General features: G+C 43.6%; 1 protein-coding gene across 4 annotated transcripts in view; it reads right to left on the bottom strand.

Annotated features, from left to right (window-relative positions):
- The window catches only part of MAST4 (microtubule associated serine/threonine kinase family member 4), a 370,078-nt gene that overhangs the window by 117,509 nt on the left and 225,845 nt on the right, over positions 1-26,724 (bottom strand). The window lies entirely within an intron of this gene.

Below are 26,724 nucleotides of genomic sequence, written 5' to 3'. Positions count from 1 at the left end.
GTCTGAATACTGTCCTAAACAGACTACAATGAGATCCCGGCCAACCGGGATACATGCAATAAATAGAAGTATATACACAGGTTTATAGTAAAAGTATATAGAAGCTGCAAGTATGCATTCATAGAGTGTCAACATATTCATCAGCATTGTACAGAGGTTGTCACTACTCACAGCAGCCCAGGGATCATGGCTAAAACTACCTAGAAGTAGATTATTGGAAGGAAATCAGAGTACTAAAGAAAATCCAAGAACATAAAAATACTCAAAGCATATAAATGTGGCCGATTGTCAGATTCAAACCCAGGACCAAGACTTCAAGGCAACAAGAATACAAATACTAATATTACTAACACCACTAAATACTAATAATACCACTAATATTAATACTATCAATACTAATATTACTAACACCACTAATATTACCACTACTAGCAGTAAGGGGGCGTTCACACTACCATTGGTGTCCACTCAGCAGTGTCCGTGGCTGTTGTCCGTAAAAGATTTTAGCAAAGGACTCTAGCTGGTCTGTTTGCAATTTCCATTCATTAACAATGGGATTTTATCTCTTGTCCTTTAATGTCTGTTTACAACTAGAGATGAGCGAACACTGTTCGGATCAGCCGTTCCGAACAGCACGCTCCCATAGAAATGAATGGAAGCACCTGGCACGGCGACCGGCCACTGGCAAAGTGTACGTGCCAGGTGCTTCCATTCATTTCTATGGGAGCGTGCTGTTCGGAACGGCTGATCCGAACAGTGTTCGCTCATCTCTATTTACAACCATGTCCGTTTTTACAAGCAGACAAAAAATCCTACATACTGTTGTATGTATGAGCAGTGGATTTCAGAGCAGCGGCATGACCTGCCGGAGGATGCGTCTTGTATGAATGGCAGCCTCCAACAGTGCAGGGCATATGAAGACTAAGATAAAATCTTCCCCATAAGTTTCTGAGTCTGGTGTATGTATGAGCAGCCTGCTCCTCTAGTGGTCTGGTGTATGTATGAGCAGCCTGCTCCTCTAGTGCCCTGCTCATGAATACACTGGACTCAGACTACTTATCCGGCTTCTTTTTGCCACATGGCACAATAAATCCTATATGGATATTGGAGGTAGCCATGGCAGGGTATGGCCCAGTCGTGACTTCTCTCTTATGAGTGTGCCAGCTTTACTACTATGTCAGGTCATAAACGCTCAGATCTGATCATTTTCAGAATCTTGTGAAATATTTGTCAAATACTGTTCACACTTTCCTTCAGCAGACTCCTTCAGATGACTTTATCATACGTATGTGACAGCTGTACTATACTCCCCAAACCCTTTATATGCACTTAAAAAGAAAAATTGAAAATGGAGGCTAAATAGGCACCTATGGGCTCGTTCCATACAATAGGCTTTATGTCCACATAAAACGTATCCTCTCCACTGCTCTCAGGACAAATAACTGCAGCAATTGTAAAATATAATTTACTTCTGTGTTATTTATGGCATCCATCAATGCGGTGGTTATGTCAGGTGGCACCCCGCTTCTCCGCTGTAGAGTTACAAACCTATCCAGACATACTTTGCTGCAATAAGTAATGGCGCATGTCAATGGGGACAGAATTTGACGGTGATTTAGAGGCAGAATGCCTGCGTTCACACAGGAGTTTGGAGTGGATTTTGAGACTGATTTTTTGTTAGAGACTGGAATCTGCTGTAGAAGGCCCCTGCTTGATTACTCCTTTTATAGATTAACTCCCAATTTCTACAGTTTCAAACGCAAACTAAAGACGCATCTTTTCAGACAGGCCTATCACAATGTCTAACGTAAACCCTTAACCCTCCTCTGTCTCCGCTCCCACACTTCCCCACATGATATGATGTCATCTAAGGATAACTTTATCTGTCCAAGCTCCATCCACATGTTACAGGACACGACTGTCAACTGCTCATAAAGTCTTATGTTTATGCAATGACAGTCACTTCTATTACAAAAGTGTCTGACCTCTGCATAAGCAATGCCGCCCCTGCTACCTCTTGTGTCACCCCCTCTACCTCATAGATTGTAAGCTCTTGCGAGCAGGGCCCTCAGTCCCATTGTGTGAAATGATTTTCTTTGTAATGTATCTTTCTGTCTGTATTTGAACCCTACAAATTGTACAGCGCTGCGGAATATGTTGGCGCTATATAAATAAAATTTATTATTATTATTATTATAGGAGGATATTCAACGTGTGATCCAGTAGCAGAGAGTGAAGGATCAGCTTCAGTCTTCCACCACGGGTTCTATAGGGATGGTTTCAGGAAAGAAATTCCCCCGTGTGAACCTTATCCTAAGAACTTCGTTTATTCTGTATTTCACATTCCTTTGTAAGCTACTCTTGATTTTGACTCACAAACACACGTAAAAATCTGTAACAAAAACACGTAGCCTTGCCCCAACTTATGACCACAGGTTTAAGGCTAAAACCCCACGTTGCAGAAATGAAGCATTTTTTTGTTGCAGATTTTGCTGCGGTTTTTTGACCAAAGCCAGGAGCTGTTTGAGCAGTATAATAACTTCCTTTATCGTCCCCATTTCTTTTGTAGCCATTCTTGGCTTTGTTTCAAAAAAACGCTATAAGAAAAGTTGCGTTTTCGCAACGTGAGGCCTTAGCCTAAAGCAGTTTTCTGTCCCCAAATGTATTTTTCATACCGATAACCTATTCTGGATTGGTTATCAGTATTGTGATCTGTCTTGGTCCGACATCCGGAACCTGCACAGATCAGCTGTTGCAGCAGCCTCCAGGTACCAAAAGCTGCTAGTGTGAAGGGAGTGTGTGCAGGCTGTACCTATTCATGTAATAGGAATGGTGCAGCAGCCATGTCCACTGTACAGCATTGGTTCCAGGAAGCAGCACTGCCCCTAGCAGCTTACCACACCTGTTTGGGAATCAGTTTAGGCAGAGGCCCCACGTTGCGGAACCACAGCTTTATTTTGTTGCGATTTCTTGAGCTAAAGCCTAGAATAGCTACAAAAAGAATGGGAAATATACAGTAAGTTCTTATACTTCTACCTTCTGCTCAATCCACTTCGGACTTTGGCTCAAAAAACAAAAAAAAAGCTGCCTTTCCACAACGTGGGGCTTTAGCTTTAATGTCCAAGTTCCCAGATTACTTTCAGTCAGTCAGCTGTAAACATTAGGGGCATTTACACACATCTTAGATAGTTAATGGCTATTCCTTCCAGCCCTGCCATACACAAGCAAGTTCAGCTCAGCATAGGCTGCATGAGTTTTTTGACCGGGAGTGACACATGTAACGGAAGGTTATCATCCTTAAGAGCAATGAAAAGTATCAGGCATGTTAAACTCCAATATTCTCGGCTCTTCCTTGTTCCAATATCTGCCACCCAAGGAGAGATGGGATACTTCCATACACATCAGATGGTTGGTCAGACCCTTTGAAATTAGTGGGTTGAGCCAACATTCATCTAATGTATATGGCCACCTTGGAGGCCCCATCAGATGGCCAAATATGATGGCCATGGGAAGAAGTATTCCAAGGAATGCTCATCTCCTTTCTAATTGTGTTACCAAATAGCAGACCAAGGAGCGTACACTTGTTGGTCAGCTCCTCCTGCCTCTTTTAGGCAGTATAAGGGATTCATTTTATCACATGCAGCAGAATGGGGACAGACAACTGTGGTATCAATCATTCCTCCTCCATTCACTCAGCATGGGCCGGTGTAACAGCTCATGGCAAACAATGGCCAATTGATGCATTTATCGCCTCCAGTGTCCACTAGCGCTCCACATCAAAGTGTCTCATAGGGCCCTTTGAATGTTACTGGTTACGTTTACATGGGATACAAGATTGTCCGGGTCACCTTGTTGTCAGGCAGGATTCTAAATCTCATTGAATAATTAACTACCAGTTAAGACAAACTCAACCTACATCTGGTCACTTGGTACTTAGAGATTTTAAGTGGCTCTTGACCTTTCTGAGCAAAAGCACAGCTCAGCCCCCATCGAGAGGGTATAATGAATACTTGTGTGTGCCCTTCTGTGTTGTTGGGTGTGAACAAATTCCTCCTTCTAGAAGACTGTTCCAGGAAACCCAAGGTGATCAAACCAGACGACATTAATATTATAATGATGTACATTATTAAAAATACAGGCGGCATGTTGTAGAGCAGAAGAAGCTGAGCATACGACTGATGTATAATTCTGTAGGGAAATGATTCAGTATAAGGGCTCGTTCACATCTGCGCCCAGGTGTCCGTTCTGCAGGTTTCCGTTTCCTGCATAAAACAGAGGCAGGAGACGGAAACCTGCAGGAGTCTCTCTCACCCATTCATTTGAATGGGTTTGAAAGCTGTCCGGCCGTGAGCGGCGGTGAGTGTTTTATGCTCTCCGCCACGAAATCGGGTTTTTTAATCCGGACACAGAGTCGGACATGCAGTACTCTGTGTCCGGATTAAAAAAACCGCTTTCGCAGCGGAGACCATAAAACACTCACCGCCACTCATGGCCGGACCCGGTCTGTGCTTTCCGTCTTCTTGCATGCAGAAGACGGAAAGCACAGAACGGAGACCAGAACCCAGCGTAACTTATAATTATCCATAGAAATCTCTACTCCTTTTATGTGCAAAAGCCTAGGAGGCGGAGGGATCCGTGATCGATAGCCTCCGGCCTAAGACTGCGCATACTAAGGCTGTGTTCACACGGAGGAATATGCCGCGGATCTGAGAGCGGATTTTATTTTCAATGGGAGGCAGAGATGTGGAAAAAAGAAGAGTCCTTCTCGATCCTTGCCATGGATTCTGCGGCTGATTCAACAGCTCAACACATCCAGGCCATATCAGGAGCGGGATGCCGTAACGGAGGCACTGCATTGGCATCCTGTCACAACGAGCCTGCGGCGAAAATGCCAGCGGTGGAAAATGAAGAAGAATTCTTTTTGATTTTCTGCCGTGTGAACATACCCTAATAGAATTTGCAGATGGATGACTTATCCACAGGATAGGTCATCAGTATGTGGATCTATCAGGGCCCACACAGATCAGCTGTTCTAGCAACCACCGGATGGCAGAAGCTGCAAGTGGATGAGGCGCACATGCAGCGCTGATCTTATTTATGTAGTAGGAGCCTTATCTACTGCATAGTGGTGGTTCCGGTGAACTGGAGCGAGGTTACATGCCCCATCAGAAGAGATGGTCTGTGTTTTGCACATTACACTTAGTGGAAGGAAGTATGGGGCATGTTAATTTTATCATGTCCAATCCTTTGTTCCCCACGTGTCTGGCACCCACATCCACCTGCCTCGTTCTCCTTACTTACTTGGCCTAGCATGTATGTGTATGTGGGAGTCAGGAAGGATAGCAGTTTGCAGTACGCTATTGAAGCTGTATGGCCACCTGCTGGTCCAGTGTAGTAAATCCGGAATCTCCCTTGTACAGATAATATCTGCACTATGTGTAACCAGAACATACACACTGCCATATAACTATGAATACAACAGCCATATCACATACAGCTATATATAGCCTCACACACACTGTATTCCCCTACATAATCCCACATGTTGCAATCTAGATACCTCGGGCCGGCTTGTTCTTTTACATTGTGGTCATCCCGACGTTCAGGGGTCTTAGTAATCGGCATTCCAAAAAAAGACACGTTGTCCTGTAAAAATTTCCATCTCCAGCCCTGTCATAGTTTATTTTAGATGGTGCTTGAGTCACATCACCAATGATAATGTGCACTAAACAATACTAAAAGTAGGCATAAACCTAGTACTAAAAGACAACCACACCGACCTTCTACAAAGGAGGAGATCAGTGACTGCCACTGAGGGGGAAAAAGTCCAAAAATCTAAACCAAGAGTCCTTGGCCTTTCATCAATAAGCAGATTCCATAATCTCTATATCAGTGAAGAGTCGATCACAGGAACCTGAGCTAATATGTACGGATTGATTTAAGAAGTAGACTTCGCACTATGATGTAGTCGGCGTCACTGTCTGAGGTGAAAGTGCGAGTGAGCTCCTTATTCCAACGTCTTGTCGCAGACAATGCTTATTATGAATGACCAGGAACAATGACAGGAGCAGAGTAAGAGACTCCGGTGACGCCAGGAAACAAGGAAATCATGACCTATTTTACCATGACCTGCTCGGAAAGCAAACTCATTGTTAAGACATGGAGAACTCATTTATTGCTCCAATTCAGGTTCTGTATTCTGAATGTGAAGGTATTACAATTGTAACTAGTCTATGTAACAAGGAGCGGAGCATGTATCACAGCGTGTATGGCAGCACTGTCCTACTAGCGCCCCCCCCCCTCACCAATTTTATGTGATCATCAGCCAACTTTCACAGGCTTGCTGCAACTTATTACTATATATATATATCTTTAAACCAAAGTGCCCCCTGTAGTTTAGTGGTTAATACTGATGGTGGGATCATTCTTATTCAGTCGGCACTTGGAGCTCTCATCTTACCTCTATTGTGTGATTTACTTTGTCTCTGCTCATTAATGTCATAATATTTGCTCTTCTCCATCTAATGACGTCAGTGATTTTATCATTAAATATCTGATTATGCAAAATGTTACAGGAAGAACATCAAGATACAGACGCCACACGGAGCGGCAGCGTACTGGTGATAGTGGCGGGGATGCAAAAAACAACTACATAAAGACAATACAGTGTCAGTATACTATGGGGGGGCCATTATGCTGTTGTGGCTAGGCCTGGGCAATTCAATCGAGAATTAAACAAATTCAACTGTCATTCCAGATAACTGCTGTACATTTTGTGCCCGCTGTTTATTTGGGTTCGGTTATTGCAGCGTTTGCCTGCAGTTTAATTTGGACAAAAACCGCATGGACTGGAACTACTCTTCAAACCCCAGAGCAATAGCTTGGGTTTCGATGATGGCTATGGTTCTCTTTAAGGTCTCTTCTTCCTTTCTGAATGACGTCTGGACTTCGGTGGTCACCATTCAAAAATGTAAGCTTCACGACGTTGCGCAAACCACGTGACCATTCAGGCTCAGTGGTCTCTGATGTGATTCAGGAGCCTGGAGAAGATGGGGGTAGCACCGAGCCCAGTGGAAGTGATCACCTCCTATGTGCCTCCACTGTACAGGGCCCAGGGTATAAAAGCAGATGTGGTTCCATCCAAACAAAACCGTCAGAGGTTCAGGAGGTTGGACCCCAACACACACTCATATCTACAATCGAGATAAAATGCCCATTTAATGGCGATTTTAATTTAGGTCAAATGCCCCATCCTAGTTAGAACACATAGTCGGGACATAGTCGGGAATGCAATGGGCCAAGGACATGGTGGGAGATGCGGCTTTTGACCTCCTCATTCACTGTAATGTAATGGGTGCGCTGCGACTACTGTCCCCTCTTTCAGTTCTTTGGGAGGTATATAAGCATTTCAGTGCAGCTAATCCACACATGTGAACAGTGGCAGAAAGCTGAGGTTCAGCCGCAGTTACCGGCCACAGTTTACCCTAAAATTCCCTATCAGGTTTTGCTTGTATACACCCTGACCATGTGAACCTATTCCCATACACAACCAGGAAACAAGAGAAATGGAAAACTACACAGCAAGACAGTTCAATGACCGAGCTTTACCTAGGCTGGTATGCCATTATTCATCTCTAATCTAAATACACGAAACCATATTTTTTTTCTTCATCCTAACACATGAACGCAACGTGCAAAGATCCCAAACTCTCTGGTGCCCCCTGCTGCTGAAAAATATGTAACCTTCAGATGGAAGTGAAAACGGCTCTCTTCCCCACAGCTGCTTAATAAGATGTACGTGTCAGGTTACAGTATATGTTCCCCATGGTATTAAGGATCTCATCTGTTTTTCTTAATGCCCGTGACCTCTGGAGAGCCGCTTCTTGCTGCCATGACAAGACGACCTGTTAATATTTAAAAATATATCCGCTTTTGTAACTTGATAATGGTCTGCTTGCCTGCCCCGACCATTGCTTATGTAGCTATTAAATCTAGGCTGCGGCACTGTGGACTCCCTGACACGGCGCTTGCGCCTCTGGGCCTTCTTCTGATAATTGAGCATTGTAATTAAATATCAGCGCCCCCCGCTTTACCTATAAATCAGCGGTGCGGCCTCCAGTAACGCGCAGCGCAGGGCCGACCGCTGTCTCTTTAGTATTCGGCCTTCTGCTGCTCATAAACAAGAGCACGCACACGGCTCCGCTCCGTTCATTTATGTAAAATAGAAGCATCGACATTTATTCGCAAGCAATTCCGACAAAGAACATTATTTGGACAAAATTTAAAACATGCCATTTATTTTTTACAGACAAAGGATTATCCTCTGAATATCAAAACTAAATATTTCCAGTGCGTGTCCAGAACCATGAATTTAGCAAGCGGAGGGATTATGGTGCCTGAGGTACAGAGGAAAAATCATAGACTGCGGCAGAACAGCGCCATCCAGTGGTCACGCAACTGTGAAAAAGTATAGCATATAAGTGGAGTAAAACTAAAATTTACTAAAAACTAGGGCTGGACAATGAATTGAAAAATAAAACCTTGGGTTTTGGCCACCACAAAATGTTACTTTGACATTTACTAACTAAATAACCCAGGGCCAGCTCCAGGTTTTTATGGGCCCTTGGGCGACAGAGGCTCAGTGGGTCCCCTTGTGGAGGGACACTGCACGTCGCAGATGAAGCGAGTGACGTCACACAGGAGTGTGGCGTCACCAACGCCATACCTCCCAACTTTTGAAGAGTAGAAAGTGGGATAAAATCGTCGGACGCCGATGATCTGAAATCGGGACAGGCAAGTGCTGGGGTGGGCAAGTGCCGGGGGGCGCTGACGCCGGCCCTGAAATAACCAACCATTTTCATAGGCAAATACACCCCTCATGACATTGGTATTACCCCTATAACAATGCCCTCTTTCAGCAGCATAACACATAATGCAAAAATTGGTCAAGAATGGTTTGGGAAACAGGACAGTGTCAGGCTGAGCATCTGTAGGATATTGTGAAAAAAACTTAACCTATCTGTGGGGGTGGGTTGATATGTTGGGACTTGATGACAAGGTTAGCTAACTCATTAATCATCTGATTACTGCAGGTACAGCCTGAAAAAACCCTCGTAATGACTGGTTATAGTTGGGAAACCTAAGGGTAAGTTCACACAGGGTTTTTTGGTCCGGTTCCAGACCAAAAAACAGGTAGCCGCACTCTGCTCCGGATTAGGCCCAATGAATGGGCCTAGTCGGAAGGAGGGAGTGTCTTCAGGCCAATTCGCGTTGCGAATTGGCCTGAAGAATGAGCATGTCCATTCTTTTTTCTGGGAGCCAGAACAACTGATTCCTGGAAAAAAGATCTGACCAGCTCCCATTGATTTCAAAGGGAGCCGTCTTTTTGGTCAGGATTTTGAGGCGACTACGGCCTCAAAATCCTAACCAAAAACCCCATGTGAACTTACCCTAAGGCTGGCCATAAATTTTTTTTCTTGTAACACCCATGTAGGGTAAATGAAAGTCTGTGATTGAGATGAATAGCTATTCCCATGGACATCTAAACAGCTCCCTCTAACAGTTCCAGTAAGACAACCCTTTGACAGTTTTTCAAACTTGTGATATAAAATAAAGAAATTGAAACATATAAATAAAAAAAAATCTATAAAAATAAATGAAAAAAGTTGGTGATGTACCTCCAAATTGTAGAAGAACCACCTGACCATGTGACTGGGAACTATGAACAGTAGGGTGGTTCTCAGAAAAGCGTGAATCGGTTTCTACCTACCAAGAAAGTAGAGTTACTGGAAGTTTTTGGCTTTTTTCCCCTACGATGTAAAATTCAGATATCAGGTGACACAACTTCCTGAAACTCTGAGGCACCATATATTTAGGAAGTTTCATGGCCAGGCATGCTTGTTGCTTGTTTGGTAAGGTGACGAATGTCGCTATACGTTCATTAGGAGATTAGAGAAGAAACACAGAATTAAAGCCCAATTCAGACAGATCACTATTTATAGGGAAATATCACATAATTGCTTGTACTAATGCCTCCTTCTACATGTTCCTGCCGCTCACAAGATAAATGGAGCACTGCACTGATTTCTACAAGTGTTGTCACTCTGTCCCAAACGTATCACCCCAAAACAGTGCGAGATCATTGCCTCTGAAGATAAAGGATTCATTCTCATACAACAAAGCCTCTGATGCTCCCTAAACCACAGGAATGACAAGTTTAATTCAACAAATGTACAAATGATCATTCATCTGGGAACACCATATATGTGTACATCTGTGCGCCTCATTCCCTTTAATGAAACGTGATTAGAGATGAGCGAGCAGTATTCGATCGAATACCTCCCCTGCATAGTTATTGGTGTACTCGGTCGAATACCACGCGGAAAAATTCGATTCCCCTCCCACTTTCCCCGGCGCTTTTTTTTTTTTTGCACCAAAAATTATGCAGGGGAGGTAATCGATCAAATATACTCGCTCATCTCTAAACATGATATTAAAACTAGACATATCTCAAAATCATAGGAGAAAAATGACACGCAACACAAAGGGCTTGTCCGGGATCAGAAAAACGGTCTGCTTCACCCCCAATTGGGACTATGGACTGTTGGATTGTGTTTGGTCATTTACATTCAAGTGAATGCAAAGGCAACACAGCCATGAATTATGGGCACAAGAGTTTTAGGCTCTGCTAGTTCAGAGTCATGGGGAAAAAATGCTTCCAGTTATAAAAAATGTCTCCTTGGATCTGCACCTACTTTTTGGTTTCCCAAGTCCTTGGAAGTATAAGGCTAAGGCCACAATCTCTGGAAAAAATTCTCTTTTTTGTTGCATATTTACTTTCACATTTTTCACGGTTGAGAGAACCCACAAGGGTAATCCAATTTCAAGCACCCCTCAGACAAGAGTGAACTCGGTCCCAAAAATAGCAAGTTCTATTTTTTTCTCTGATCATTCACATGGTCGTGTAAATCCATCCGTTATAGTCTAGTGGCCAACACACGGCCGATGAACCCTGCCATGTGAATGAGCCCTGAGAGTGCGTTCACACAGAGTAACGTGCCGTGTGATGTGGCACGTATACGACGTGAGACTTTGCAAAATCACGGCCGCAAAATAACGCAGCGTATACGATCCAGGTTCCGATTGAAATCAATGGGAGCTTTTACGGCGCGCAAAGTCTCACACGCCGTGTACGTGCCACATCACGCGGCACGTTACTCCATGTGAACTTACCCTGTGTTTTTCTTTAGCCAAAGTCAAGAGTGGATTTAGCAGAAGGAAGAAGTGTAAGCTCTTCCTATATATTTCCCATTCCTTCAAAGGTTTTGGCTCAAAAAAAACATGGAACAAAATCTGCTAAAAATGCCGCTTTTCCACAAAGTGTGGCCTCTACTAACTCGGATTGATAAGGAGCTGTAATAGTGATATCTTTGGGATTGTGATGGGAAGAATGTTTTGAATAATAAAATACCGTAATAATGATAATCTACAGGATATATAGTCACGTCCTACGTACTATTATGGCTGGGGTAATAACTTGCTTTTGCAGTCATGTGCCACTATATCTTATGTATAATCAAGTTTTATTAAGGGTTTTTCAAAAACAAGGGAATGGGGTCAACAATGTAGAGAGAGAACATAAAAAGTGAGGCCTCTTCAGAAAAGCTGCGGGTCGAGGGGTTCCCCCGACCAGCAAAACATAATATGCAAATATCATGGTAGGCAGATGAAGCCGTATAGGCAACATAAAGGACAACCAACATAAAAAGGGGGTGAGGGAGGAACCAAACGGGACAAGGGGGAGACCGACAAAGACATGGAAACCGAGAGGAAAGAGGGGGGAGGAAGACCCAGAAAAGAAGAAAGGAGCTCAGGAAAAAGAGGCAGAAAAGTCAGAGGATTCCTGGAACACCACCCAGGGTCGCCAGAGAGTTTCAAACCGGGAGGGGTTTGGAGAGTCCTCAGCAACCAGGGCTTCCATCCTCCGAATAAGGAGAAACTCGTGCAGGAATTCAAGCAAAGACAGCAAGGTAGTACTGCGCCAGTGCCTGGGGATAACAGCCCTGGCGGCCGCGAGGAGGTGTATGTGCCACTATATCTTATGGCCGCTAGCATGACAAAGACTAAGAACATCTGCGCTAGAGCAACACTGGAGTTAACCAATGTTTTGTTTCCATTTTTTTTCAGATGTTATCAAAAACACCTCGGAGAAGGTAGCCTTGTGCCCCGTGTCATCCACTTACCAAACAGGCAGTACTAAACAAGGACTCTGCCTGGATAGTATACGTGACATTAACTCTGTAGCTGTGCCCAATGGTCTACTGATTCTGGATTCTCTTTAGCTACAGTACCTGCATACTGTTTGTTGCGCACACATCCAGCTAGCCTATTATGTTTGCGTACTTGCTATTACTATAACGAACAGAAGGTTATTAAGACATCTAATAAAGCCTCCCAAGCTGTAGTGTTTCGCCGTGTGCCGAGCCTCCATGGTGTATACCCAGCCTCTGTTTTCAGCACCTGTTTACAGCTTTCTTGCTGTGGGTGCCAAGACGCTAATGTTGTTGTGTTACTGGCAGCTTGCTTTTTAAGGAGACAAGTACTACCCGTGTCTCTGCAGATTAAAGGCCTATTTTGAGATGAAACACAGGTATATGTCAAAGGAAAATTTCAGTGAGGAATAAATGTCAGAAGTTGAATCTGATAAAAAAAAAAACAACCTCCTGCACTTCTTTACATGGCTCCTTAAAACAGAATTACTATCAAAGCTTCAAAAATAAATACCCCTTATGTTTATAGGCGCCATGTAACAAAGTGTGAAACGCAATACGACACGGCCCAACAGCAAGTGCCTTTAAGGGGCAGGTGTTAGTAAAAAATGTTTTGTTTTTTTTTTTTTTAAAGAGGACCTTTCATCAGATTGGGCACAGGCAGTTCTATATACTGCTGGAAAGCTGACAGTGCGCTGAATTTAGCGCACTGTCGGCTTTCCCGATCTGTGCCCCGGGTAAAGCGCTATCGGTCCCGGTATCGTAGTACTTTACAGTCAGAAGGGCGTTTCTGACACTTAGCCAGGGACGCCCTTCTGCCCAGCAGCGCCTATCGCGCAGTACTGTGTGAGCGGGGAGGAACGTCCCCCTCCCTCTCCTGATAATACTCGTCTATGGACAAGCACTGCGAGCAGAGGGAGGTGGGTTTCCTCCCCGCTCACACTGTACAGCGCGATAGGCGCTGCTGGGCAGAAGGGCGTCCCTGGCTAAGTGTCAGAAACGCCCTTCTGACTGTAAAGCGCTACGGTACAGGGACCGATAGCGCTTTACCCAGGGCACAGATCGGGAAAGCCGACAGTGCGCTGAACTCAGCGCACTGTCGGCTTTCCAGCAGTATATAGAACAGCCTGTGCCCAATATGATGAAAGGTCCTCTTTAAATCAAGTTTTATGTTAAATATATTTTTAAAGGACGTTTGACAATGTCTCTAAATTTTTTTTTTACATGTTATTATCTATATCATAAAAAAAAAAAAAAAAAATCCTGCAGGTCTGACACTGTCCACTAGGCCATAAAATAGGCAAAGACTTCCTGTTTTCACTGTAGACATTATCTGTAATGTAATAGTTCTGAACTTACTGCCCGGTCATGGTAGAGTTGGGCTCCAATACAAGTTTTGCCCCAGGGTTACTTTTTACACCCCAATCTTATTAGCTCATGAAATCGCAGTAGATAACCTATTGGGATCTATAGAAGTAACATAGTGGATGAGATTTTCAATTATTGCTGTGAGTTTCCCCAGGAAAGCCAAACATTTTCCTACAGAGGCCATTACAAAGGAAATGTAGTTGACATAATACAGCAGCCATCCATACGGTAGCTGGCCAAAAAGCAGGACTGGAGATGCTACTCATAAAGGGGATCCTAGATAGGGATCATCCATGTGGGACAACCCTTTAAAGGGAGTTTACCACCTCCCCCTAACATATTCAACTATGACCACCACATTGCAATGATAAGCATTATACTTTTTTATGCATGAAACTTTCATAGATTTGGAAAAAAAATACTTTGAAATGAGTAAGTTGGTCCAGGGTCATGATGCTCAGACCCCTACCATCTCCTGCCTGTGCCATTCTTTGCAGTGAGTTGATCCTCACCCATCCTTCTTCTTGAGCAGCGCTCCCAGGGCTGATAGCCCGCCCCCAGTGCACCAACAGTCACAGGGCACTAGATGCTCACTTGTTGCTGCTCCCCTCCAGTGTTTGTTGACGGTACTGCAGCATGGCCATCAAGTCAAGGCACATAACTGCTATAGCTAAGCACAGGTGAGGCCTATAGCAGTCATGTATCGCCACATTATACCATCACCAATATGGCAATGATTGCAGCAGTCATGCGTCACTGATGCCAAAGTCACCACGGCAGCTCCATCAACAGAGACTGTCAGGGAGCAACAGAGAGCGTTTTATGCCAACACATTCCCTGCCCATGGCCACTTATTATCTGAAGCCAGTGTCTTCAAAGGAAGAAAAAAAAAGGTTCAGTACGACAGTAAAGAGTTAAAGGATAACAGCTGACCTAACACTATAAAAAATGAGCAGGAATGACACTTGCGGCAAGAAATACCTCCGTGTATGGAGCAATGCTCGGCATTAAAGAAATGCTGCATTTTTTAGACATACCATCTTATAAAAGACTTCTTTATTTCACGAAAATGAGAATGTGCGCTCACAAACCTAAACCATGAGCGGTAACCTTGTACTAACCCATTTACAAATAAAAATCTATAGAATATTGACAGAAACATTTCTCAGTATGTGTCATGTTATTGTAAATGAAGACGCTCTCCAGATAGGTTGTGCGCGCCATAAATATCAGTTATCCACAAGGTCAGATGTACAGGTAGCATTGCCGCCCCATCATGGTGTCTAACACAAGAGCAATGTTTTCAGGATTGTGCTATGTTACACAAGGCGACTCAAATCCAATATAGTCTCAAGTCACACTATGCGGTCTCTTTCCTGCGTGTAGCGTGTTGGTTATCTAGTTACGTATGTGTTTACTGTACTTGTTGTTATATTTGTACTATATATGAAGTCCCGTCACCAATGTCCAGCACCATGGAATTAAGGCCCGGTCACATCTGCATTTGGTATTCCGTTTGGGAAGTCCGTATGGAGACCCCTCGAACTGAATACTGAATGCATTGACAAGCAGTGAGACTATGAAAGCACACGGACCGCATAGACTATAATGGGGTCCGTGAGTTTTCCGCATGAGTCATGCGGAGAGAAAAGTACTGAAGTACTTTCTAGTGTGGGGACCACACAGAAAACACACAGACCCCATTATAATCTATGGGGTCTGTGTGCTTTCATAAGCTCACTGCTTGTCAATGCATTCGGTATTCTGTCCCCATGCGGACTCCCCGAACACAGATGTGAACCGGGCCTAAGGGTGCTACGTAAAATAAATAAATAAATAATAATAATAATAATAATAATAATAATAATAATAATAATAATATGATGATGATGATGATGATGTACGATTACAAAACTTGTATGGTTTGAGTAGCATTGTCAGGGAGGGTTTATTTGACAATTTTGCTATGAGCTGGCAAGGGGTTTTCCTGTACAGCAGTGACAGCATACCTCTAGGACTTATTGATCGATGGAGGTCAGAGTACAGAAGTCCTATGATCCTCAGAATAAAGGGAAGCAGCACTAGATAAGCACAGAAACCTCTTCAGGCCCCTGCATACAACTGTAGTTCTGGTCCACAGGCTGTTACGGATCTGTGAAAATGGATAGCGTACAAACCCATTCATTTCTAAGGTCCCATAAACCGTAGTTTTCATGGATTAGTGTCTGCGCAGTAGAAATGAGTTACATGGTATGGAGCTGATCCTAATTCTGCCCATTTTTACAGCTCAGTTCACTTATACAAGTGTATGGGTTGGTGGAAAGCAAAGATGGAAGGGATGACAATCCACGTGACATCCGTGCCACAGTTATGGACCCATACATTGCATACTGTTGCGGGAATGAAGCCGAACAGAATTTTTATAATAAGTGCCGATTGACTGAGAAACATTCTGCACCAATACAAATACATAGTGGAACCATCACTCCCCTGGCATACATATTCATTGTCCAGCAGCCACAGAGCCCTTATTTGACAGGACAAAGCGCTACGGATAGACAATATTTTTGCCCTACTAAAAATCAGCCGATCACTCGATGAACAAGTGCATGCTCATTCATTGAGAGACTGCCGGCACCATTACACAGGCCAAGTGTCAGAAATGAGCGCTTACCGTATATGAATATTCCTTCCTAAAAATTGTCTGTCTAATAGGGCCTTTACTATTCTTTCCATGCGCCTCCCTCTCTGGTTTCTCAAGGATCTCAGACGTCAACATTCCTCTTAAATTTCCTGTCACCAAGTGAATATGAACATTCACCCGACATCTTTAAGGACAATATTATAGCTGTAGCAACAGGTACTAAGTGTTTGATGAATTCAACCTCAACAAACATGCAGCATGCGCAGAGTGCAGACCATCCATACTTCTGTGGAGCTTCTAAATAAAACCTTCAGAAATGATCAAAGACATATTTTCAGGAAAAGAAGAATAAAAAGAATATATTTGACCCTTAATAAAAGGCCTGCATAGACATCATAAACATAGACTACTCCCTCTAGTGGATGATTTGTGTCCATCACATCAAATAGTCAAACAGCTCGACCTTAGAAGAACGTCGAAACTATAGTCAGCAATTGTAGAATCCATCATTGTGGGAATTTATCTAAATCCACCAACATGTTGCTTTTAATGCCAGTGGGTTTTTTATTACCATACAATAATTTGAGGCCCAATACACAGGAGAGGAACAATGTCATCACAGATTTAGGTCAAACCATCCCAGTTTTGGTATATGGTATGGAGATTGAGGTCAAGAAGAAGAGGTGACATTGTCATGGTCCAATGGCTAATACATGTACCATGGTACATAATTCTAAGTCCTGGTTCATATCTGCATTCGGTATTCCAATCGGAAAGTCCCCTTGGGGATCCCTCTGAATGGAATACCAAACGGATTAAAAAATGGTGATCAATGAAAACACACGGACCCCATTATAGTCTAAGGTGTCCGTGTGTTTTCATTGCTCACCGCTTCTTAATGCGTTCGGTATTCCATTCAGATGGATCCCCAAGCGGACTCTCCAAACGGAATACCGAATGCAGATGTGAACCAGACCTTACACGTTCTTGATCATCTTGAGCATTTTAAGTGGTCTTTGGATGCCCATATGTACAACACATTTTGGGTGGTTTTAAGCATTCTATCCTATTTCTCTCTTGTGATGACGTTGTTACATTTATACATCCATGACCAGATGTGACGCTCCTTTAGCCGCCTGGAACATCTGGAATAAAATCCTTTGCGTTCCTCTAAAATAGTCCAAAGCAAAAATTGAAATAATGTGGACACTCACACAAGACTCACCGTTTCTGAGTGTTTTGTATCGGCCTCTACAATAGTGTACATGGCCGTAACGTAGGGTGGAAAGTAAACACCAATAACCAGGAACATAAATAAGTGAATAAATGTAAAAGTAATAACCACCAAAACAAGGGAACTCTATGTAAAATGTGATTTTTCTACCTTGCTTTTGACGGAAAATAAACTTCTGTTTAATAAGACCATTTCAATGAATTATATTAAATCAGAATTCTTCTCCTTTCAGCTGAAGGCAAGCGTTCTCCTGTACACCGTATATCACGGACCCTAAAACGTCCTTATTAAACCTGTTACTCAAATCATCAAAGTGCTCTGAAAAGAAGAATAATCTATATATTTAGTGTTCCTTAAAACCATGTTTACTGCCTCAAATAAAAAGAATTTGGGTAAAATAACAATATTCAGAACGTGATTCAGGGATGAAAAATGATCCCATAAAAAAGGAGAATAAAATCCAAATGCATGCTTAATGCACAGGATAACAAGAGGATAAGGTCAACCATACATAATAAAATTCAGAGGAAGATCTCGGGGACTTTCTACAGGAGGTTATGGATGCTCGGGGACAAATATAAACAAAAAGGAGCCATATGGGAAGACAGGACAAGGAAATAAAACTGGATTCAGTTACCAAGCCATCATTCCATAAATACTAATAATCTGCATTATGAACAATCTGGGATAAATAATACCCTGATTTAAATGGCACCTTAAAAGTAGCACGGAGCGGCGTGCAAGCGGAAATCATTTTACACATCGGCACGTTGGCACTTTTACATTTAATTGCCCCAACAGGAATATAAACTATCTTAATTGGAAAAAAAGTGAGCAAAAACATGAGTCGAAATTCTAATTTTATTAATCCAATAAATACTGGGACACTTTATGGTTTGCTCATAAAAACGGCGCTGGAATATTTTACTAGCCTTCTATTGTGAAACCAAGCCTTCGATAACAATGGCTGTTTATATTATGGGGATGCGCTGGGGGGAAACAAATGGCTTTTTATTTGGTTTATGGAGGCGGTATAATAATAATTACACCTGTTCTCAGCATAACAATGACTAAGGGCATTAACATGTAAATGAGATGGAAGGGTTTGGTGTCCAGGCTGCCATTTTGATTACCTGAATGCAATGCCACCCATACTCAATATAGCGATCTGCCAGCAGTTACCTCTCTCAACTCTGCCAAGCATGTGTGCTTAGTCCAACGACATACAGTATGTTTAGGGGAGTCTACTGAGATGTATAGTCCTGATCATGACCCCTGCTTTTATCCATACACTCTCCAACTACAAGTTTGCCCTCTCTTACCAACACAAACTCAATAGGCCATGATATTGAAGAAAAACTGATGGAGAATGTACTTATACCATAGTAATCCCAGTTGGATTGGTTGCCTGGTTAGATATTGCTGGATTAGCAGCGCCTCGTGTCCATAGAACATGATCAGATGTTTGGCAGCCCCATAAAAGCCAAGCACAAAGCCATATATCATTGCATTCTCTGGACTGATAAATCTCACTATTGCTCAAATACATAGGGGCAGATTTTCCAATTCTGAAGCAGAATGGTGAATCTTTAGACCAGGGGTAGGGAACGTACGGCTCTCCAGCTGTTGCAAAACTACAACTCCCAGCATGCATACTTGCTATGCTGTTCTTGGAACGCCCATGGAAGTGAATGGAGCATGATGGGAGTTGTAGTTTCACAGCAGCTGGAGAGCCGAAGGTTCCCTACCCCTGCTTTAGACTATCTAGCATACATTTATATAACCTACTAGTTGACTTGTTCCAGTGCACGGTGCTGCATTTTAAGCACCACCATTTCCCCGCTAAATCCAACAACCCCTTGTGAGGTAAGGCAAAAAAAAGCACCTAAAACAGATAATAAATGTGGTGAATGGCATACAGACCAGTTTTTAGGAATACACTATGACAGAACACTTTGCTTGGCAAATCTGCTCCAGCGTTAAATAATATTTTATGGTCCGTAATATTAGTAGTACAAAGTCAATGTTCACATGAGCATATTAGGGCTGAATTTCCCCCCCTGTATCCAGAAACGTTTATTGGCCCGAACAAAGGTCTACTTACCCAATTGTGAGCCATATACACACAATTGGGCCTTGACATTTGTCGGTAATATGGATGTAAAAAATTTACCTGTAATAGGTTTGTCTGAAACTGTTGACGCTGGGTTCACACCAGGGTTCGGGTCTCCGTTATCAGATTTCTGTCTTCTGCATGCAGAAGACTGAAACCTGTCGTGAAGAGTCTGGAAAAAAACATTTTTTTTAAACCGGACACAGAGTACTGCATGTCCGACTCTGTGTCCGGTTAAAGAAAAACTGTTTCGCCGCATAGCGCACAAAACGCTCACCGAGGCTCACGGTTGGACACTTTTCAAACCCATTCAAATGAATGGGTATGAAAGATGCCGGCAGGTTTCTGTCTCGTGCCCTGGTTTGTGCAGGAAACGGAAACCTGCAGAACGGAGTCCCGGGCGCAGATGTGAACAAGCCCTTATTTATTTTGTGCCATCATATTCCACCTTTCTAGACATCATCGGCACCTGTCTCAAGTAGGGCTCACAATCTACAGTCCCTATCAGTATGTCTTTGAAGTGTGGGAGGAAACCAGAGTACCTGGAGGAAACCCACACAATCCTGGGAGAATAAACTCCTTGCACATGTTGTTCTCGGTTGGATTCACACTTAAGACTCCAGTGCTGCATGTCTACCAAGGAGTCACTGGGCTGCCCGAGATTCTACATGGAATTCAAAGGGTAATAAAAAGTAGATACCTCATGTGCACTTCCATCTTTACAAAGTCAGCCAGATGTGGGATGGTGGTATGGCTGGTCTAACCCCAGTCAATAAGCCATTATCATGGAAATGGCCCTGGTCTGGTTCAAGTTTTCTCTGCAGTGAGGATGCTATAAACTAGGACAACCATTCAAAATAAAGCAGCAGCTACCACCACCCTGGTATGCATAGGTGCTGCATACACATTACGGCAGGATATTTTTAATATATTTCTTTCATTTTAGGTGCACTGGAGAGTGGACACGACTACATTAAATAGCCATTATTGCAAAATGAAAACTTATTCAGTCTACTTTTAATCCACTCTCCACTTTAAGATCTCTGTTGGTTGGCCACATATATTCCTGTTCTCACTTGAGAGGGGGATATGGCTCTCCATCTACATTGATATACTGTAAGATTGTACCACCAATGCCACAACACTTTATGCTTCTACTAATGTATATGATGCATATATATTATACTGGATATAAAGTAAACCACTTCTCAGCAGTGAGCAGTACGGTATAGATTTGAAGGGTTTTTAGCCTCAGGATGTAAAACTGTTTCCATTCAGTCACAGCAAACAGATCAGGAGCAAAAACTAGACCCATTAGATAGCTGTGCACCAAATGCTTGAGTGGGCAACAGTCACCTCTATCCAAGTTCCTATACAGAAATACCTTTGGCTCAGTTGAAGTCAAAACCCCAATCTTTATGTAGGGATGAGTCCATATATAATACGGGAGGGGTGGGTTGTGCTGATGTACATTTAATGTGTACGACCGGCTTTACAGCTGAATTCTTTCTTGACTTTACAATTTTATCTCTCGAGCCTCAAATTAGAAAGCGCAGACCGCAGATACAGACAGACCGCTGAAAAACATTACATGGGCTGTTCTGATTGCAGTGATTCATAGTTACAGCTCAGATAAAGACCAGACTGAGAAGTAGTGGTTGTTACAAGGATCAGTTATCTGAAGGATTTACATAAAACGCTAAAAATACCAACGTCCGCCACGTTACATCTTTACCCTACTAAACAGCAGAGATAAACTGCCCTGTGTAGAGGAGCTACATATGTAAGTATATATGTAAGTATCCAATGTGAGAGAGTGAAGGGTTTGGTGTGGGAGGACAGGTATACTCCAGCCAGGCAGGGTGTTTGGTAAAGACCCACACCAGGGAGGTCAGCTGTGTAATTAAGGCCAGATATAGTCTGTGTGTGAGGACTGGGAGTGTGCACCACACTGACAGAGCTGTCCTGTCCAGGCCAAACCTACAAAGCAGGTACTGTGCCACCCATTGTTGTTGCCAAGGCGGGAGTCTGGTAGACAGGCTTCTTTATAGTTAGGAAAAAGTTTCCCTATGTTTAGTTAGATCTCAGCCGAGAAGGCTTTTCTTTTGCTTATTTGTGCCTTTAAAAAGGCAGTGTATGCACTACAAGTGAATAAAGCCTGAACTTGTGTGCAACCCAGTGTCTGTGTCACTGTTTCATGCACTGCTACAAGCATCTACCTGAGCGAATCCCCACACCAAGTACAGGTATATATATGTATGTATCCAAGTATGTATTCATACATGTAGGGCATCATGCACACAAAAGTACAGATCAATACATTTCAATGCGCCCATGCACACAGCGTAATGTTTGCGGCTGTGTGTCTTAAGCCTGGTTCACATCTGCATTCGGTATTCCGTTCGGGTAGTCTGCATTAAAAAGCGGTGAACAGTGAAAGCACACTAACCCCATAGACCAGGGGTGCTCACACTTTTTCAGCATGTGAGCTACTTCCTAAACTGATTTAGGCAAAAGATCTACTACCCACTTCTTGTGGGCCGGGGTGGGTCTGTGGGCGGGCCTGTGGATGGGGCGTGGCATGTCTGTGAGCGGGGCCGGCGCGGAGTGTGAGAGAAGGAGACAGCGGCGTTCTGTGGTCGCCCAGAGATCCCCGGTGTCTGCTTTTTCACAGCGCAGGCTGAGAGTTATCTCTGGACACTGGCAGGCTGGGGCTGCGGCTGCCCCGCCTGCCAGTGTCTTGAGATGACTCTCAGCCTGCGCTGTGAAGAAGTAGCACCCCGGCTCCCTCCATCCCTAAGAGCGGGGAGCGCGTCATCCCCCGGAGCTGCTGCTGCCTGGCCTGCAAGTGTCTGGAGTGCTTGTTCACAGCGCAGGCTGAGAGTCGACTCTCAGCCTGCACTGTGTCCCTGGCTGCATCCCGCGATCGACCCATACGTCCTTCGCGATTGACCAGTAGATCGCGATCGACGTATTGGGCACCCCTGCCATAGACTATAATCGGGTCCGTGTGTTGTCCGCACGGAACATGTGGAGAGAAAAGTACTTCAAGAACTACTTTCTTCTCCACATGACTGGTGCGGACACCACGCGGAAAACACATAGTCTATGGGGTCCGTGTGCTTTCATTGCTCAGTGCTTGTCAATGCATTCGATATTCTGTTCGGGGGTCCCTGTGCGAACTCCCCAAACACAGATGTGAACTAGGCCTTAGCCAAATTGAGGAGCTGCAAAATATGGATCAGGTTCTATATCGGTCTGTACTTGCAGCTCTGTCAAGTTATTTTCAATGTATGTATGTCATCCACACGGTTTTTTACATGCTGCATAAAGCCTAAGTGTATATTTGACTATGTATATAGGTATGTGTGTGCGTGTAAGTTCTATGTATGACTTTTATTTTTGCTGTCTCCAATGATAAGATCACATTTCAGCAGAAGTTCCAGTTAACTCTGCTACATATGTATGTATACATGTATATAGGTAGGTATGTACACGTAGATCCAGTCAAAAGTAAATGGTTAGGAAAAGACGTTTTCAGACTGCAGACTTCTTGCCAGGTCAGATTACGGAGATTCTGCAGACAATTTATTCCTATCTTCGTACAGAGTTTTAGAGATCCAGAGTGAAAGAAGAAATGTCATTATACGAGGAGAGTCCTATAAGGACAGCGCATGAAGACTGCAGAGGACGACTGTAAATGCAGAAAAAGGTTTAGCTTTTCCTGAAATTAAATAGGATTTTACAGTTTGCCTTGAGAACATTGAATTATTAACACTGAACCTCCTACCACATCTCTGAGCTGTGACACCTCCAATCCCTGTATACCCTGAAAACCAAAAGAGAACCAGTTTTTACATAATAAGAACAATACAGCCTGATGCGTCTGCCAGTCACTAGCTTATCTACAGTATGGCTGCCTGCAGAAGCATGTGTGCCAACAGTAGACTAGCAGGCTTTATACCAACACTATCCAAAAGTGGGCATGTCCAACCATTTGGGGTCATTCCAGCAATAGGGATTAAACCGAGGGTGTCAGCACCACAACATTAGTACAACCACCCCAGTACCCAGAGCATTGCTCAGAGCTGTGAGCACAGGGTTATAGTTTTTTGTAGAATTTGTCAAAATCCAGCAAAAAAAACCCAAACTTTTTATTCCTATACAATGAGCTGAGGCCCGGTTCACATCTGTGTTCGGTATTCTGCTCGGGGAGTGTGTTTTCTCTGCAGTGTCATTCAGAGACAAAAGTAGTTCAAGCAACACTTTTCTCTCCGCATAATTCGTGCAGACACTGCGCGGAAAACACACAGATGCCCCTGATGCACTCTTAGCTCACGAGGCTGCTACAATGGCTGATCTGTGTGGGGTCTGGGTGTCAGACCCTGACAGATCACAAACTGATGACCTATCCTATGGATAGGTCAACAATATGAAATTTGGTCCAGGAAAACCCTTAAAGTCTGGCGTAAATAAAATCCCACAAAAATCGGTTCACATCTCATTGTGGCCTATGTTTGCTGTATGTGCTTAAGGTCTATAAATCCAAATTTCCTATATTCACTCCATCATAAAGTCTCTAAATCTAGTCCAAATATGGATAATTATCCATATTTCATGGCTAAAATATAGGAAGCAATGGGAGAGATGCTGCTCTGTTCCAAAGGAGGTAGCCACAGAGAACAAGTTTTACATGGTCTTCAAAGAGACCAAGCCTTGATGGTTGTTCTGCAAGTGGGTTGTGAGATGGGATTGGATACATTTTGGAGAAATCCACCATTGGTTGTACATTGAAACATTGTAAAGAAATAATCTTTGGAGAAGGTATCTGCAGATCTTATTATATTTTCTGTAAAGGATTCTCAGTTTCTTGGGTTCTTCTTTTCTGACTAACATACCTCTAGAAGGCTACTACATGTCAGGAGCTCGCACCAAGAAATGTCACGATACAGCGTATTGATAATGTTTGAGCTTGACCAGGCCACTTCCAAGCACGCCCAAATTACACTTGGTCTCAGACTCCCTATGTAGTAGATGATCTTTATTTCACTTATTTAATGGAACATTTCACAGCAGAAATTCCATCATTCATAAATATCTACCAAACATTTCCTTTCATAAAAAGATTATTTCTTTAACTAAATGGATTATTAAATATTTCATTTAGGCAAAGGGTATTAACCGCAGTGTATGGTCGTCCTCATTAAGACATAATCCAGGTTTACATATGACTAACATAACAATCTCCTGGCATTAAACTTAACAGAGCTCAGTGAATTGGGGAGACGTATCATTTAGCCTCATTAACGTCTTGTTAAAAAAGGAGACGCCAAGAAGCGAATGCAAGTAATGAAGATATTGGTTAATATACTTTTATTTGGCCCTAGTGGAAATGGCAGGGATGCTAATGTGCAGCTCTAGCCTTTGTGTTAGAAGCTTTTATACCCTATATAATACCTTTCTGTTAGTCGGCACAGAACATTTTACTTTGATATACTATAAAAAAAAATAAAAAAAATCCAGTACAGAAAAAGTCCTGATAATACCGGTGTTTATTTCAAGATTAACAGTAGAATGTTAATATAAAAAACTACTTTAGCTCTCACAATAATTGCTCTTAAAGGGGTTGTCCGGCTTAAAGGAAAAAAGTGGCCAAAGGCAGAAGATGTGTTAAGAAAAACAAACTGAGCCGTACTTACCTCCTGGTACTCCTGCCGCACAGTCTCTTCCGCTCCCCTTCAGTGTTTCTTGACGGGGTGAACAAGAGACATGACTGGCTGCGGTGGTCACATGTCATTGATATGATGTCAACCCCATCAATAAGCACTGTCCGGGATCAGCGGAGACTGAACATCAGGGAACTCGAGAGGTAAGTGCTCGCTTTGTGTTTGTTTTTAACATTCACTGTGGTCACTTTGACGGGGTGTTTTACTCTGTACTGAATGAACAGAAAGTATTCTCTATACTATGGATGAAGGATAAATATTTTCAGTGGCATAATCCCTTTAAAGAGGACCTTTCATGGTTTGGGGTACAGGCAGTTTTATATACTGCTGGAAAGCCGACAGTGCGCTGAATTCAGCACACTGTCGGCTTTCACGATCTGTGCCCCGGGTGAACAACTATCGGTACTACCCTGTTTCCCCGAAAATAAGACAGTGTCTTTTATTAAATTATCTTCCAAAATATATGACCTGTCTTATTTTCGGGGGATGTCTTATGGAGCGGCTGGAGCGGGGGACAATCGGCAGTCATGCCGGCGCTTCCTTAACGGAGTGCCGGCATGACTGCCGGTTGTAGGTGGTGCAAGAGGTGGTGGTGGTGGGGGAGGTATGCTAGTTACCTTCCCCATCTTCATAGCAGCGCTGGTGCTGCTGTTGGTCATGGTGGTGGAAGTGGTTGGCGGGGCTTAGCAGAGATTAGCGAGGCTTCCGGCGGTTGTGCCGGAGAGCCTCACTTAGTGGGCATTGCAGCCGGCTGAACGCTGTGCTCCATGTGCACAGGAAAGCTGGCTACCTCCTCTGCTGTGATACCACTGTTCCGGCTGCTGTGGGATGAGCTGGGAGAGTGGACTCCCCGCAGCATACGATGCTTTCCCAGCTCATCTTACAGCAGTAGGAACAGTGGTATCACAGCAGAGGCAGCAGCCGGCATACCTGTGCACACGGAACATCGTGCACAGTGTTCTGCCGGCTGCAGTGTTTTTGGGGATGTCTTATTTTCGGGGGGGGGGGGGGTGCCTTATATTAGGAAATTTAACAAAACCTCCCCCATGCCTTACTTTTGGGGGATGTCTTATTTTCGGGGAAAGAGGGTAGTACTGTAGCTCTTCACCGTTAGAAAGGCGTTCCTGACAGTCTGTCAGGAACGTCCTTCTGCACAAAAGCACCTATAGTGCTGTACAGTGTGAGCGGGGAGGAACGCCCCCCACTCTCTGCTCACAGTACTTGTCCATAGACAAGTATTATCAGGAGGGGAGGGGGCGTTCCTATTGGCGCTGCTGTGAAGAAGGGCGTTCCTGACAGACTGTCAGGAACGCCCTTCTAACAGTGAAGAGCTACGGTACCGGTACTGATAGCTCTTTACACGAGGCACA

Source organism: Leptodactylus fuscus, chromosome 1 (genome assembly GCF_031893055.1).
Source record: "Leptodactylus fuscus isolate aLepFus1 chromosome 1, aLepFus1.hap2, whole genome shotgun sequence".
Classification (NCBI taxonomy): domain Eukaryota; kingdom Metazoa; phylum Chordata; class Amphibia; order Anura; family Leptodactylidae; genus Leptodactylus; species Leptodactylus fuscus.
Note: the sequence above shows the minus strand (reverse complement) of the source record. Positions and strands in the feature narration are given on the sequence as shown.